The following is a 14986-nucleotide window of genomic DNA, read 5'->3' on the forward strand; positions in this document are numbered from 1 at the left end:
GTTACGTGACAAGATGCATGTCTACTTTCACTAACTTTTATGCGTAGCTTGGGTGCTCTGTGATTATCTCCATCTACATTCAGTACTCCTGCAGATACGACCATGCAGGCTCTTAATTTTCTTCTATTTTTGATATACAAGACCATTTGGAAACTGACTTGATGGCTCTGTGGGTATTTATTGTTACAGATTTCTTGGTGAAGAAGATCCAGCATCTGGATGTGATAAACATTTTTAAGAGAATATGAGATATTACAAGGTGTATGGTTTATGCAAGTAGTAAAACGAACTGGATGGATAGATAAGGGTGTTTTAACCTCTATATGAACTCTCATCATGTCATTTAAAACATTCTAACTGTTTAGCATTTTAATAAAAAATTAATTGAAGCTATTCTTTTAAGAATTAGTAACAGTACCATTGTAATAATTTAAAAAAAAATCAATAAAATTGGACCCTGTTTTTGTATAACAAAAAAATACTGTCTTTTATGAGTAGATAAGACATTGGTGAACACCTGGATGGAGAGTGCACTTGTGATGGTCCTTGAAAAAACATTAAAACCGTTTTCAAGGTCTCCCTCGGCACATAAAGTAGACAAAACTAAACTGCTTTCACATGGACTGTGAAGAAATGTTTTATGAAGCAAATCACTAGTATTTTATGAAACTTTATAAAGGAGTCAGATGTGAAAGTACAGGATTCATATAAATACACATTGTTTCTCAGATGCAAAAGCATTCAACAATGGCATGTATGGACAAGTGTATTGTATGTGGAGAACTATTTAATGATGCAAATTTATAATTTATCTCATTGGGGAAGGCAACAACTTGAGAAATCAAAATGAATGAAACACAGGCCTTTTGTAAGTTGTAAATGTACTTGGTGAATATAGTTCTAGGCATCTCTTTAATTAATTCCGAATAAACTCAACCATTACTGTATTAATTTATCTTTACAATGGAAATTGCTCCAAAAATGTCAACACATATTAAAGCATTTCTGAAACAATGCTACAATTCATAATGGTAGCCTGACTGTAAAGATACCACAGCAATTGTTAATAAAACAGAGCAATGTTATTAACGGATTACAAAACAGCCAGAACTAACAAACATAAAAAGTACTGTCTGTTGATTTCAAGAAATTAAAAATGAGCAAAATAACCTAGAATTGTTGGAATACAGTGACATAAGAAATAATCTCCTTCTCAGACAAATCTGTCATGTTCCTAGGATGGCTGTAGTTTCCAGAATATAGACTTCTGGGGAATTAATGTTGTAGAATTACAGGAATGTGCAAAGAAAAAACAATGTTTTGTCAGACTCTATGCAAACCAAGTAGTCCCCCAGTAAAGTGCCAGTCATAAGATCGACCTTGCCTAACTTAAGCCATTTAGAAAATAAATACCTCCAAGCTCATTGCTGAGTCTTGGTAAAGTATATCAGAATTTTAAGAAGTGGTATGTATGGTTGCACATATGTTCTTTCTGCTCCAGCCTCCCCACATGAGGGCTGATTTTGCAGCACCAAACCAGAATAAACACAGATGCAGCATAAGATATTTAAATCAGACTCTGTGCTATCCAAGCCACTTGATATTTTTCCCTGAGAATACAGCAAATGATACACAAGCAGAATGGATCAACATTGTTTCCTCCAAGAAAATCAGTGAATGTAGGGCCAGCAAGAAAATAGTCTTCAGAGCCTGGCATCTTCTATGGTGTCATGAAATCACTGAGAAAAGCTGTTTATAAAATTCAGTTTGTAGATGGCCCTAGAAGTGTATTTTCTAAATACGCTCGATACATCATTCCACTGACAATAGGAAAACGATGGGGAGTGATGATGATATTTTCTTTCCCATGGTGAGAAACGTGAACACATGAATATTGGGGAGTAGTCCCTTAGGAGTATTTCCAAAGCCCTTTGAAAGATTTGTGAGTAATCCAAACAAGGTCAGCTTCTGATTATGTGAAGCCTATAGATGATGCAATATGCTTAATGAACAGATAATTACAACTATTCTAACTAAACAGTTTCTGGTCCAGATCTAGAAATACTTTACCAATATGAACATTGTCATACAAGACCAGGATTTCTCCTCCTAGTACAAAATGCAGAACAGCAGGCATAGTATATTGGCACAATGAAATATCCAAATGTTTTTAAGAAAGGACTCAATTCACTGAGTACATTGTGCATTATTACTGGTCTGTTCAGACATGAAGGCAATGTTGTGGCAGAGTTATATCAGAGCTCCATCAGGGTTAAACCAGCAATAATGCTAGTTTTAATGAAGTTACTGCTCATTTGTACCAGCTTAAATAAATATAAAACCTGTGCTACTAAAGCTCTTTATTTTTACATTATAACTTTCTCAAATTAAATGTATCAGAATTTCAGATGATTAGTCTTTTTATTTTATTTTATTTTATTTTATTTTATTTTGTTGTTAATAAAACATTGCAAGAAAAAATAAGCTTCTTTCTCATCAGGGACACTGTTGCTTGTGTTTGTGGATGCAGCATAGAAAAGGATACAGGGCTGTCAAGCAATGACAGTTTGAATGAAAGATTTCAAACAAACAGGAATGTGGAAAAATGTCTCTGGGACACAGAAAAGTGAGAAGATGTTTAAGAAACAACTTCAAATTCAGGCAAAATAAAAGCTTCTCCTGCCAAATGAGTGAAACTTGTCAAATTTACTAGATCTCTTAATTAACTGGGAACATGAAAGAAACTCCCTTTGAGGGATTCAAGCTCACAGGCATCATGGCTAGCTCTTTTTGGAGAGAATATAAAATGAACAATGCATTTATTAAGCTCATAAAGCAATCTGGAGTAACTGAAAGATCAGGGAAGAAATTATTCATGCTTGATGTGGAAATAGTGTCTTTTTTAACTGGGGGCAGAGAAGGGTTAAAAACAGTTGACAAACTTCATGTTTTTTGATATACTGGAGGGTAGAGAAAGGACTTGGACTATGTCATATCCAACCCACTCAAAATCCCTTTCTTTCAAAATTTGCAGACCTATATTATATTTAACAGATTTTTGTAAACAAGTTTTATAGGAATCAGAAACCCAGTAAGACAAAGAACAAAATAAACCTAACAGTTGTGCAGATGATTTGACTCTCCTGACAGCCCAATGCTGCTGCATGAAACATTGAGCTGAAAGACAATGACAGAATTAAAACCACTGCTAGTAGTATTAGTTGCAATTCGAGGGAATTAGGCTGGATAAACACATAAAAACAAAAAAGCACAACTTCCTTACTAGGACATTACTTTCTCCTGTGTTCCATGCACTTCACAGAGCCTGCTGGAAGAAATGATGGTGATTTTTTTTGTTTTGTTTTGTTTTGTTTTCCTAAATACAAGTAAGCAGAGATTCCACTTGCCATCAGGGTCACAAAAGGGATTGTGACCTTTAAATATAACTCTCCTCCCCCATTTCCAGAGTTCACGTTTTTAGCACTTTCTGAAAAATTGACTTCTTTTAAACCATTGATCTGAAAACCTAAACCACTAATCCTATCAAAATTATTAAACCTGAAAAATTCAGTTCTGAGTGAGTGAAGGATTGAAAAGTCCTTCCTCAGATGACATACTTCTCCCAGTAGCAGAGAGTCAAGTAATCCTTAGAGCCTTGCTGTTCCTAAGATGAACAAATAACAATATCAGTGTAAGCATGGACTCCAGGAACAGACACAGTCAAGGACTGAGGGTGCATTTTAATACCAGAATCAATCAAGGACATAGGGTGCAAGATTAAGGTTTGGTTTACTTTGTGCATCCTTTCTCTTTTATTTATTTATTTTTATTTTTAATTAATTTCAGTTCGTATCCACAAAAACCTTTAAATATTAATTGAAACATATCTATTAAGGCATATGTTGATCAGGGACCTCTAGTGAGAAAAAAAAAAAAAAAAAAGATTTGGAAGAACAAACAACAGGGCTAATATTTTAATATAAAATAGCTTTTCTTTTTTTCTATTTTCTTCCTTTTTTTATTATTTTAATATTCTCTAGAGTCCAACATTCTTGCAAGCAAAGGAACTGGGCTATAAGCAATTTCAGTGGGGCACTTCAGTGAACAGAAAATCTCTCTGTAGTTTCTGACAAATCCATTCATTAGTAGTCTCTTAGCTGAGCTAAAAAGAAACAGAAAATAACTATGCTAGGAAAAACAAAATGTTTTTTACTTTTATTTTAGCATTAAAAGCTTTGTGTATGCACAAACCTTTGTATGGTTTGAAGACATATAACTGAAATGTATTTTTTTCTCATCCCTGAGTTACAGCACGTTATGTCATTACACTGCCCTGAAAGTCTAGATTTTGGAAACTTTATCAATGTTCTTTTACTCCCTCTTTTGATTCCAAACTGAAGGAAAGAGCTTTGAGAGCATGCAAAGGCCAGACAAGAGCAAGACACTTTGAATGAAGTTAAATAAGATGTTATGTGTACCAAGCCAGAAGGGAAAGGACCCCAGTCCAGGAAGCTGTGCAGGAGCACCAAGTGTAGGAGCAGTCCTTCAACTTCTGTGGAATCTCGATGTATGTGAATATTACCCAGAAATAAACTACACCAGTATACCATCAAATAAAAATCTGCGCAACAGCTGATGTTCCTGAGAATGACTATAATCCTCTTCACCACTTCTGTTGCTGGTGGAAAGCAAGACAGAAACTGGCTTACAGGAATAAATCAAGCTTCAAAGGTCAATTGGTTGGTTTGGCTTTGCATAAACCCTGCATTCATGTTTGGATCTAATCCAGCCCAGTCAAGTGGTTGGTGGGATTAATTCAAATAGAACTTTTCCCTCCATTACTATGGCATTACTGCCAGTAGCTTTACTGACTGTTGCCTGTACTCTGCAGTACATAGAAGATAAGCATACATATATACAATACATTCCTATGCTGGCTCTCACTAATGTCATTTCAAATTTGCCTATTTCTGCACCTGGACAGCAGAGGCCATCAAAGAACAGTTAAACACAGAAGCTTCTGATCTGAACTTATTTTGAAGAAACCTCCTGGAAGTAACAAGACTAGTAGAATGCTCAATAAGATAAAATATTTAAGAGAAAATAATGTGAATGCCTTAGCATACAGAATTTAGTCAAAGAAATTAAAATTTCTTAGTGTTTACTGACTGGACACAGTCATTTTCAAAGGAACAAGTGAGGAGAATCTCACCTCCCAAACTAGAAGATGCAGGAAATAAAATGTGCATAAACCGTATGAGTGCATGAACTCTTCATATTAAGGATAAAAAATGGCTGATCTTCTAGTTTTGAGGGATTTGGGGAGTTTTGTGTCTTTATGTATTATAGTATTTTGCTATGGTATTTGTAGTTTTTATATTATATTATCATTTACCAATGAAGGAACAGCTTCACTGTCCTAATGGTATGCCAAAGAAGGATGACACAAATCCCACCGCTAATATGAGGGGATGGTCGACATTATTCCCTGCATAAGGCTTCCTCTATCTGCTTTTTCTTAGGAGGCTCACTAAATTTCTCTGTTAAAGACAGCATGGCCCTGAGCAAAATTTCATGGTAATTTTTTCTATCAGAAAATGTCATACCTTGAAAAAAAGTCCCTTTGCTCCATAGTAAAGCAGCTCATGCAAGAAAAAGTAGTCTTCACTGTGTGGATAGATGTTACATTAGTGGCTGTATGTTAGTCCTGTTTCTCAGGGAATTACTCTTGCATGTGGGGAATTCCTGGGTAACCTGGTAAACTGTGTTTTCAGTGGCTCCATACACCACATATTTGGCAACAACTAGAAGTCAACATCTTTTTCTTGCCAGATTGTGTTACCTCCTTTCTGGGCTAGAGTAATAAATAAGGTTTCTGGTTTGACAGAAACTCTTAAGTCAATTATTATGTCTTATCTTTTTGTTTGTTTGTTTTGCTTCCTTCCTTCAAGCACCCCCAATATACATTCTATTTTTATTTGAGTGGAAAAGGGGAATTTTAGAGCGTGCTTTTGTTAAAATGTGAGTCAAATAACTCGTATTTAATGCTTAAATATCTGAAGCCAAAGAATGGGCATAGGGATTGATATAATGTAACATCAATATAAAGGAAAGAGCAGAGAAATTTGGAAGAAGATTCAAGAATTCCTCAAAGATGCCCATGTCTCCCAAGGAAGCTACAGATGTAGTGAAGGACAAAGACAAAATAAACAGATCTTGAATACACAGAAAACTTCTTATAGCCTCATTAACTGAAACAAAAAGGAAATTCCTACCTACCTTTGAGAAGATGTTTAGTGAATTTTGGTGAATTTGTACAGTATTATGACTCTTCACAATTCTATCTTTCTGAATTTGTGCTGAGAATTTAGGCCCTAATTTCCACAGATGTAGTAACCTCGTACCATGCAGGAATAACAGAACATTATGGAGTCTGGTTTCAGCAGCAGAAATGCCCATTAGACACTGTTTCTTGATGGAAGTGGTTTAGCTTAAAGAAGAATGGCTTCAGGCACGTACCAAGATCTTTTCTTGTAAGAAACTCCTATTTTGTAATGATAGAATTTAAACTTGAATGAGTGTCCAAAAGCTTTTAGTGGCTTATGCAAATTGAACCAAATCATTTAGCTCTTGTCCATTATTAAACCACAACATTAAAAACTATTTTACTTACACTAGATTAAACCGAACAAACAGGATAATACTATGTTTCAGGTGGCACTTAAAAGCCTTTCAAGTCGCAAGAAATAAAGCATCAACAGGATTAGCAAGTCTTTTGGTGTCCCAAAGTATAAATGTATCACCTTCATTAATATGAAAACATTTGGTAGGAAGAAAAAAACACCAAACCCAAAGAATTAAAGTTTAGTATGCAAGTACTTTATCTCCCTGGGAGGTAGGAATGGAAATTGCTGAATGAAAGAAGAATAGCCCTTCCTGCATTCATTTTTGCAATGCATGTGTCAGGGGGATTCACGTTATTAAAAAAAACACAGGCGAAAATCATTTGATGTGACAGGTGCATGAGCTTCTGCAGATCTGAAGGGATCTTTTCAGATTAAAGTGTTTGGAGAAGATACAGATTAAAAGAATGCGTGGAGCTTTCATTTAGACACAGCAAAAAAGAGATAGTGACTTTGCCTAAAATACACTGGGGTAATGCATGATATTATGCAGTGCATGATATTATGCAGTATTTCTGGTGAGATAGGGCTATTGAAAAATTAAATCCTCTAGAACAGTAGTGTAATTAAACACTTATAAAAAAGAAAAGATACAGACTTTTATTAGGGACTCAATTCACATATATGAAAAATCTCAGATTTCTAGGCTGGGTAATTCAGTGAAGTGTGTTAATAGCATCTGTGGAATCAAATATGGATTTATATAACTATGCATGTCATAAGCAATGGGCCAAATGGATTTAACACAAGGGAATATGGAGAAGTTTTAGAAGGCATTACAAGAAAATGCTTCAATTTTTATTACTATTTTCCCAATATTAGCCAAAAATAAAAAATAAAAAAAACCCAACCAACCAACCAAAAAACAAAAACAAAAACAAAAACAAAACACCAGGGGGCTCATTCTAACACAAAAGACATTCCAGCCATAAAAAAGATTCTGTCTGCAAGGTGAAATAATTCACATGAAATAAAACTTCTACAAGATATTTTCCTAGGTATAAAAGGACTGGTAAACAATACCAGTACACATATTTAGAAATGTAAAGGTTACAGAATAAACAATAAAAACAATGATGTTACTGTGCTATTTCTGAAAGGCATGCTCCTAGGAATAACCACTAGAGCAAAAAACGACACTGGAGATGACAGAACCGTGAGAATGCCTCATAATGCACAAGATTCATGACAACACCTGGAAAATTTTTGAGATCGTCCGTAGTCCTCAGCTGATCAAAATTATTGAAGGAAGGGCACAGGTCATCAAATGGATGATGACATACACTCCTATCCTACACAACATGATGTCATTGATTCTTATCCAGAAATATTGCAACTTGCTATCCTGCCTGAAAAAATGGCTTCAGTTGGAGCTCCGTCAGTCTGCTTCCTTAACTAAGTCTAATCACCATTCTTTCTTACTTTCAGCAGAACAGCTAAGAAGGACTGCAAAACAAGATGACAATAAATTACAGTATCCGTTGAAGACATTTTCTATTCTGGTCTCTCACATTTTTGGGTTGGAATTTTATGGATGCTTCCATGTTTAATTATAATCATGCACAGACTTTTCTCTTAAAATCACTGTTTTTCCTGTAATGGTTCTCCAAGTTTCTTTATATAATTAATATATCATTCCAGGACTAAATTTGAAAAGGTAACTGTTCTTTTAAAGCATTCATACTTGAAGTTAATACACCTTAAAATGTCCTATCAATCATTTTCTATTTGGACAGTAATGCTGGCTTAAATTATCTAAAAATTAGGGGTTAGCAGTGCTTGAGAGATTAGAAATAAATGTTTTCTTAGATCCCTTTTTGCCTTGCTTTTACAGTACACATTATCGAAAAGAACACTGCTGCAAATAGTGGTTGAGAAGCAGAATTGTGACAAGAGGAAGGTAGCTGGAACCTTCTTTCCCTTCTCTCAGTCTGCAAGTTTGCATCTCAGAAATACTCCCTGCTCACTGAAATCCAAGCTTGTTATATGGGAACAAGTCTGGTGGCCTGCAACACATTTTTTCCCTCGGTTCTTGGGAGTCAGACTGTTCATTTGCATCTCTCCATAGCAACTGAGACTGGGAAAAATGTTTCTAAGATCTGAGAGAAGAATACTTTTCATTTTCCACATTTCAATTGGTGTTTCATGGGACGCAAGATAGATTTTCATCATGCAAAAGTGGAGTGATCCTATTCTTACTGAAAATCATGATGTTGAGACCTGATATGATGGGAATCCTAAAATGCTTTGTTCTACAAGAGATGCTGAAGTGAGACCATAAAGAAAAACTGAATCCTTCAGTTCTGATCCTCTTTTCCTGCATTTTCAAGTTTCAAGCCTACCATCTCATTCCTTCTCTTTTCATTTACTCCTTAACTTCCCAGTTAATAACATCTCCCTTTTCTGTCAAAATGCAGGTCATAGGGGATGAGTCAACTATACACTTTCTTATCATGAAATTTCTGTTAGGAATTAGGATGCAAACCTATGCATAGAAGGAATTTGAAACCACACATGGAAAACAGGTAAGACTATGAATGGGCATGTATGTATGCAATATAAAAATGCTGTTTAGTCTCTTTGAGGACCTATAGCAGAATTTCTTCTGTTCCTCCATCTCCAGACCACTTCACTATAGCATTCATTTCGCTTCTATTTTATATATTTACTTTTTATAGTTGTATTATTACCCTTTCCTTTCTAGCTCTGTGGAGCACGTGAATTGCAGTAGAGATAACCAGGAGAACCCTGTCAAGCCAAACCATGGCTTAGCATTCCGCTGTTAACAGCACAGGAGAAAAGCACAGAAAACCATACCAGAACAACCAGTAGATTTTAACGGTTTCCATTTTCCTAGACTGTCTACTGCTTTGGTTAAGCAGAACACAGTAAGCAGACCTAGTGAACACCAGCCTGTGAAAAAATATTTGGGGGAAGTATGCTTAAATATATCTTCCTCCTTTACATACTCATCTTCCATGCATTTTATCAAGTGTATTTAGTAATAATTGTGCACACATTTAGATTACCATCATATTTTACATCAATCATATTATTCATTTGACTTAAGTGAAATCAATCGTAGGTTACACTGTAATAAAAATATAATTGCTACCTTGCAGAAATCAAATTTTGAAAAAAAGTTAGTATACAGTTTCCACCTAGTAGCTTAAAGAACTATCACATTTTCTCTTCCCATGTTAAATACAAAGTTACTGTTGGGAAGGAGCTCTTTTATATCAGCATATTCACACATTATATACTTCAGTAAAGGTAAAATCCTCAGGGCTTATTTTTCCCTGGTTGCACTTTTTAAAAAACTGGAAATCTCTTAATATGGGTAATTAGTTGTAGCTAAATGTTATTGCCAGCTTGAAGTGAGGGATCTGTTCCTTGCAGCACTGATAAAATACCATGCCCCAGGCCTCTGCTTAGTTGTCTGATTCCAAACGGTAAAATTACTTTAAGATCGTGTTATTATAGACTCTTGTAAACAGTGGAGCCATGCTAAGGAGTTCAGAAGTGACTTGGGTGCCTCTCCTGATAACACTTGTTATCCCCATGTAAACCCATGTTTAACCTTTACCACAAAATTATGCTTAATTTCTGTAAGTGCAGAGAATTTTTTTTTTTGATGATTAAAAATAAAACCAGCAAAGCTCGAGAAGTGAATTTATTGATGAAGTTCAAGCTAAAATAAACTTCCAAATATGAATGGCTGTTTTCTTAACACACTCATGATGCCTCTACTTTATCTCCTCTGCTAATAGGATGACGGAAAGAAAGTAAACTTTAATATCTTAAAATCTATTACTTCCTTACAGGCTCTCCTTGTCTATGACAGAGATGTGATTTCACCACTAGAGCATATAGGTCATTTAATGAATTTGATATTAGGCTGTTAAAACAAATAAACAAACAAGCATTGTGATGTTTAAAAACTATCTGCTAAATATTGATTTACTTAAATGAATTTTAACACCTTCAGTCTTTACCCAGTATCTCCTTCCCCTGGTCATTTTTCTCCTTCCCCTGGCCATTTTCAATCTTAGATAATTTTTCAATTGAAAAATTATCTAAGATTAACTAAAGGTATCAGAATTTAACTTGTAATGAATATTTTGCATCAACAATAATTTAAAGTACAGTCTAACTATATTCATGATCTCTAGCGCTGGGGGCTCACGTTGATTCCAGCAACTGGGTAGACTGTGTGTCTGAGCCCAGCTGCTGTGGTGATACGCCCTGCCTTATACATGTGTGTATATACATATATTCTCACTAGACAGGCATACTGACCAGCCAAATAATTACATATCACTGGTCCTTTTTATCCCCTTATCTCTCCATCTTCTCCCTCTTGTTCCTCCTTAAATCACCTGGATCCCTCCTTTGTCCCACTTTTTTTTTTCTCCCCTAAACATCCCACAATAAGTCCTATGTGACCGTAAACTGCTTTCCCCTGAACCCCATAATATGTCCCACACCCAGGCAGCAACGCCCTTAGTCTGAAAGGCGGTCTGGAGAGCTGCTCCCTGTGGCTCACTGGGACCTGTTCCATGCCTGGACACTGGGGCTGATGGCTCAGCTGGGACAAGGTGGCTGTTCCTCAAGAGTCCTTCATTTGGGTTCTCACCTGCTCTTCTGTGTCCTTCTGGGCTTGTGGTGAGGGGCTGTTGCCAGGTTTTGCTTTGGGCTCTCCCTCCTGCCATTGTCACTTCGTGCACTTACCGACAAGCTTTATGACATAAACAGTACTGAAAGAGACCAAATCCAAGTGAAAAGCTCTGTCTAAATCCTGCTTTCTAATGTTTTTCTACCTCTTGGGTCAAAGTTATAATTTTCTCTAACACATCCAGTGTGTTTTACATGTAATGCAATATGATTGATTTCAGTCATTTCTTTAATACCTGGGTCAACTTTTGCTCCAAAAGCCACCTGGTGCTCTGCAGTTCTGTTCTCTATCCAAAATTCTTGACTTCATTCTATCAGGTACTTCAGTTTCCTTCTGACCACATTTCATCATGATATGCTGGGGAAGCTCCCCCTCAGCAATGATTTTTTTTCTAAAACTGGTCATTACTGCTTCAGTAAACACCCAGCCCAGAGCATCAAATGAGGGGAGCAGCTGCTGACCCCCTGCACACTGCCAGCTGGAGCAGCCAGAGAAGCTTGATCCATGCAGTGATCAGCCAGCAATGACAGTGAACCTGAAGCAGGATCTTTGAGGAAGACTCGAGCATTAAGGAGAAAACTACTTTACACCTTTAGTAAAGATCTTTTCATATGGTTGAGATGTTATTGCAATCCAATATTGCTAGTAGATCTGGGGGGTATGACAGAATAGTAATAAGAATTAAGCCCTTCAGTTTCATTAGATACATACAAAACCCACAGAATCACACAATCTTCAGTAGTTACAATTTCTAATAATGTAAGATAGTAAATCTCACATATTTTTCAAGGTGCTGTAAGGCATTAACTAATCAATTTTCATATTTCATCTGGAAGAGGTAAAAACATGTAAAGTTAGGTTAACTCAGACAAGATCATACAAGTTGCATAAGTAATTAGATCATGACTAAGGCAGAGACTGACTTCTGCAAATTAATACCTAATCCACTTTCTCTTTTAAGCTAAAACACTATATCATTTAATGAATTCTAAATGCTTTTGCTGGTGAGTTAACTGTTTTATAGAGAACTACAAATTTTACCATCCACTGTTATACAGGACAAAACCATAGAAATGTGTATGGAATTTGAAATGAAATCAGAGAGTTCTGTGGTCAATGAGGGATGCAAAAAACAACAACAACAAAACCAACAAAAACCAACAAAAAACACACATCAAGAAGTGACTGGATCACTCATATTTTTCATTCCTTAAATTTCTTTCTTTCTTTGAATTTTGAGAAGAAAACATAGTACTATTACTTTTATCTTCAATAAACACCATTGAGAACACTTTCAGCTCCTATCTTTAAGCCTAGTACAGGCTGGTGTTATTTTGTGTGTGAAGCTCGTTTAAAAGCAAAATAGTATTATCTGTGCTTATGTTTTTCTTTCATGGAGAAGAATTGCTTTATATCCCTATCAAGTAAATTCTTCCTAGAGCAAGTAAAAATTTCATAGTGATATAAAGGTTAAGTGCTCACAGGTATAGACATTCCATGGGAAGGGATTTATTTATTTAGACAAACTCTGTCTATATCTGCAGTAACTACGTGGTCTAATCATTGTAGCCCAATGAGAGCAGATCTGTAGAGCAAAGCAGACAGTGCAAACATCTACTTCACATGTTACATATAACGTGTGTCATGTCAAGATATTTTATTTTAGACTGGCTCTAGTATGGTACAGATGTGGACTAGTCTTAGTAGTTGGTATGAATTAGGTGTGAATCTTCTCTTTTAGACACGTTTTAAAGGAATACAGTGTATGTTGTAGCAAAGCACAGCAAGAAGGGATAGTTGGCAAACTGTTGGAAAAAGTAAGCTCCTCATCTGAACCAAAATGTTAATATATCCTGTGGTTTGTAGGAACCAACTGTAAGCAAAGAAGAAAAAATCACCAAACTGTCAGAACATATAAAGCAGATTATGACCCACAGACAGAGAGCAAGTAGAGGATGGTCTGTACTCCCAGCATTTCACTAGGTATAAAAATTTACCAAGGTCAACATTTCATGGAATTTTAAAATAGATAAGAGATTATTTTTCTCTTCTCTTTGTTTACACCCGTCTTCCATGCTTCTTATTGAGGTCTCTGCTAAATGTATCAGAAATAAGGTTGAAACCTTTCTATCTTATGGAAAACAAAAATTACTAAGAAAGGTTAAGTGATTCAGCAAAAACAATGTTCCCAGAGATTTCAAATGGGGTGTTTTGAAACTAGTTTAAACCAAGATTAGTGTCTACAGAAAACAGGATAAAAGGAAAACAGGTCTGAAGATGACTTTAGAAGTAATATGATTGCTCTGCAATGACTCTACAGATTTTTTTCTGGGGATGATTTAAAATATTCTGTTAAAAGATTAAATTATGTATAACCCATATAATATGCCAAAGGCTCCGATCTTCTAAATAGGGCAGCTCTGTCTTTTTGCAAGTATAGGCAAAACTTAGGGCAATAGATGTTCCTTTACAAACTGCCTTATCACCAAGTATCTAAAAAAAGTAGTTCCCAAGGGCCTATTTTTCAAAACTAATTTTGGAAAATGTTTTGTTTTGAGGCACAGTTGCCTCTAGCTAAACGCTTGTTGACTGGAACATCTCAGCTAGAACTGCATAGTTAAGATATAGCTTTTCAGCTGGCTGGATTATGTCTTGTAATTGCTCTAGTTGCATTATCTGAATTCATGTATGCATAATGTGAAACAGTTCTACTTCTTTTGTGATGTTCCTGCTTTCCAAACACAGGTTTCAAAAAGCCAGGAGCAATTTTGCTCATCACATGCTGTTCTTCTGCTGTCAAGTACAAAATCAACAGAGGCAACAGTAACGTTAGGGGCTGGTATCTGCAAATAGCAATACCTGCCCTGTTAGTGCCGTTCTCATACTGCCTAGTTGAGTCCTTCTGCATCTCTTCATAAGGATCAGAACTTTCCTTTTTATTATATATGGTTTAGCACAAGTGATTTTTCCTTTACAAAATGTACTTCATGATAGATAAAGCACTAGTTTTGAGACGCGGAAACTTCTAAGGTAAGAGTAATTCATGGAATTAAAAGTATTTGAGGGTTGCTTTAGTTTCAGAATTTGGGATACAGTCTTTTCCCTTAAATTTACACTCTGTTTACATTCATTCTACACATCTGTTCTCTTTGCTTCTCTCGAGGCAAATTCCCACAAATACAAGCTTTCATACAAACGAGACTTTCTGAGTATTTGAAATAATACTGACACTTTAGTCTGGACTTTAAAACTAATAGTCACAAAATAAGCTGCAGTCTTTACTTCAGCATAACTTCTCTTGAAATAGAATTAGGTACATTTGTAAATCTACAAGATCATTTCCCATATGATATATCCTACAGAACACACGTAAATATTTACAAATATGGAAATACAGTCATCATACCAATAGCAACTCTGCAGAAAGGCAACCCTTCCTTACAGTAGTTGCCATTTAGAAATCTGGATAATAAAATGAAGTATACATTCATGTATAGCTCAGCCTAGAGCAAATGCAGTATTTGCAAATAGGTAAAAAGAAAAAAAAAAGTGTTTAATATCTCTATCAAATTTTCAGATATTTCCCTACATTGTTTGACTGGTCTCATCTTAAGCTAAAAGATAGTTT

This window comes from Anser anser, assembly GCF_964211835.1.
Source record: "Anser anser genome assembly, chromosome: 2".
NCBI lineage: Eukaryota > Metazoa > Chordata > Aves > Anseriformes > Anatidae > Anser > Anser anser.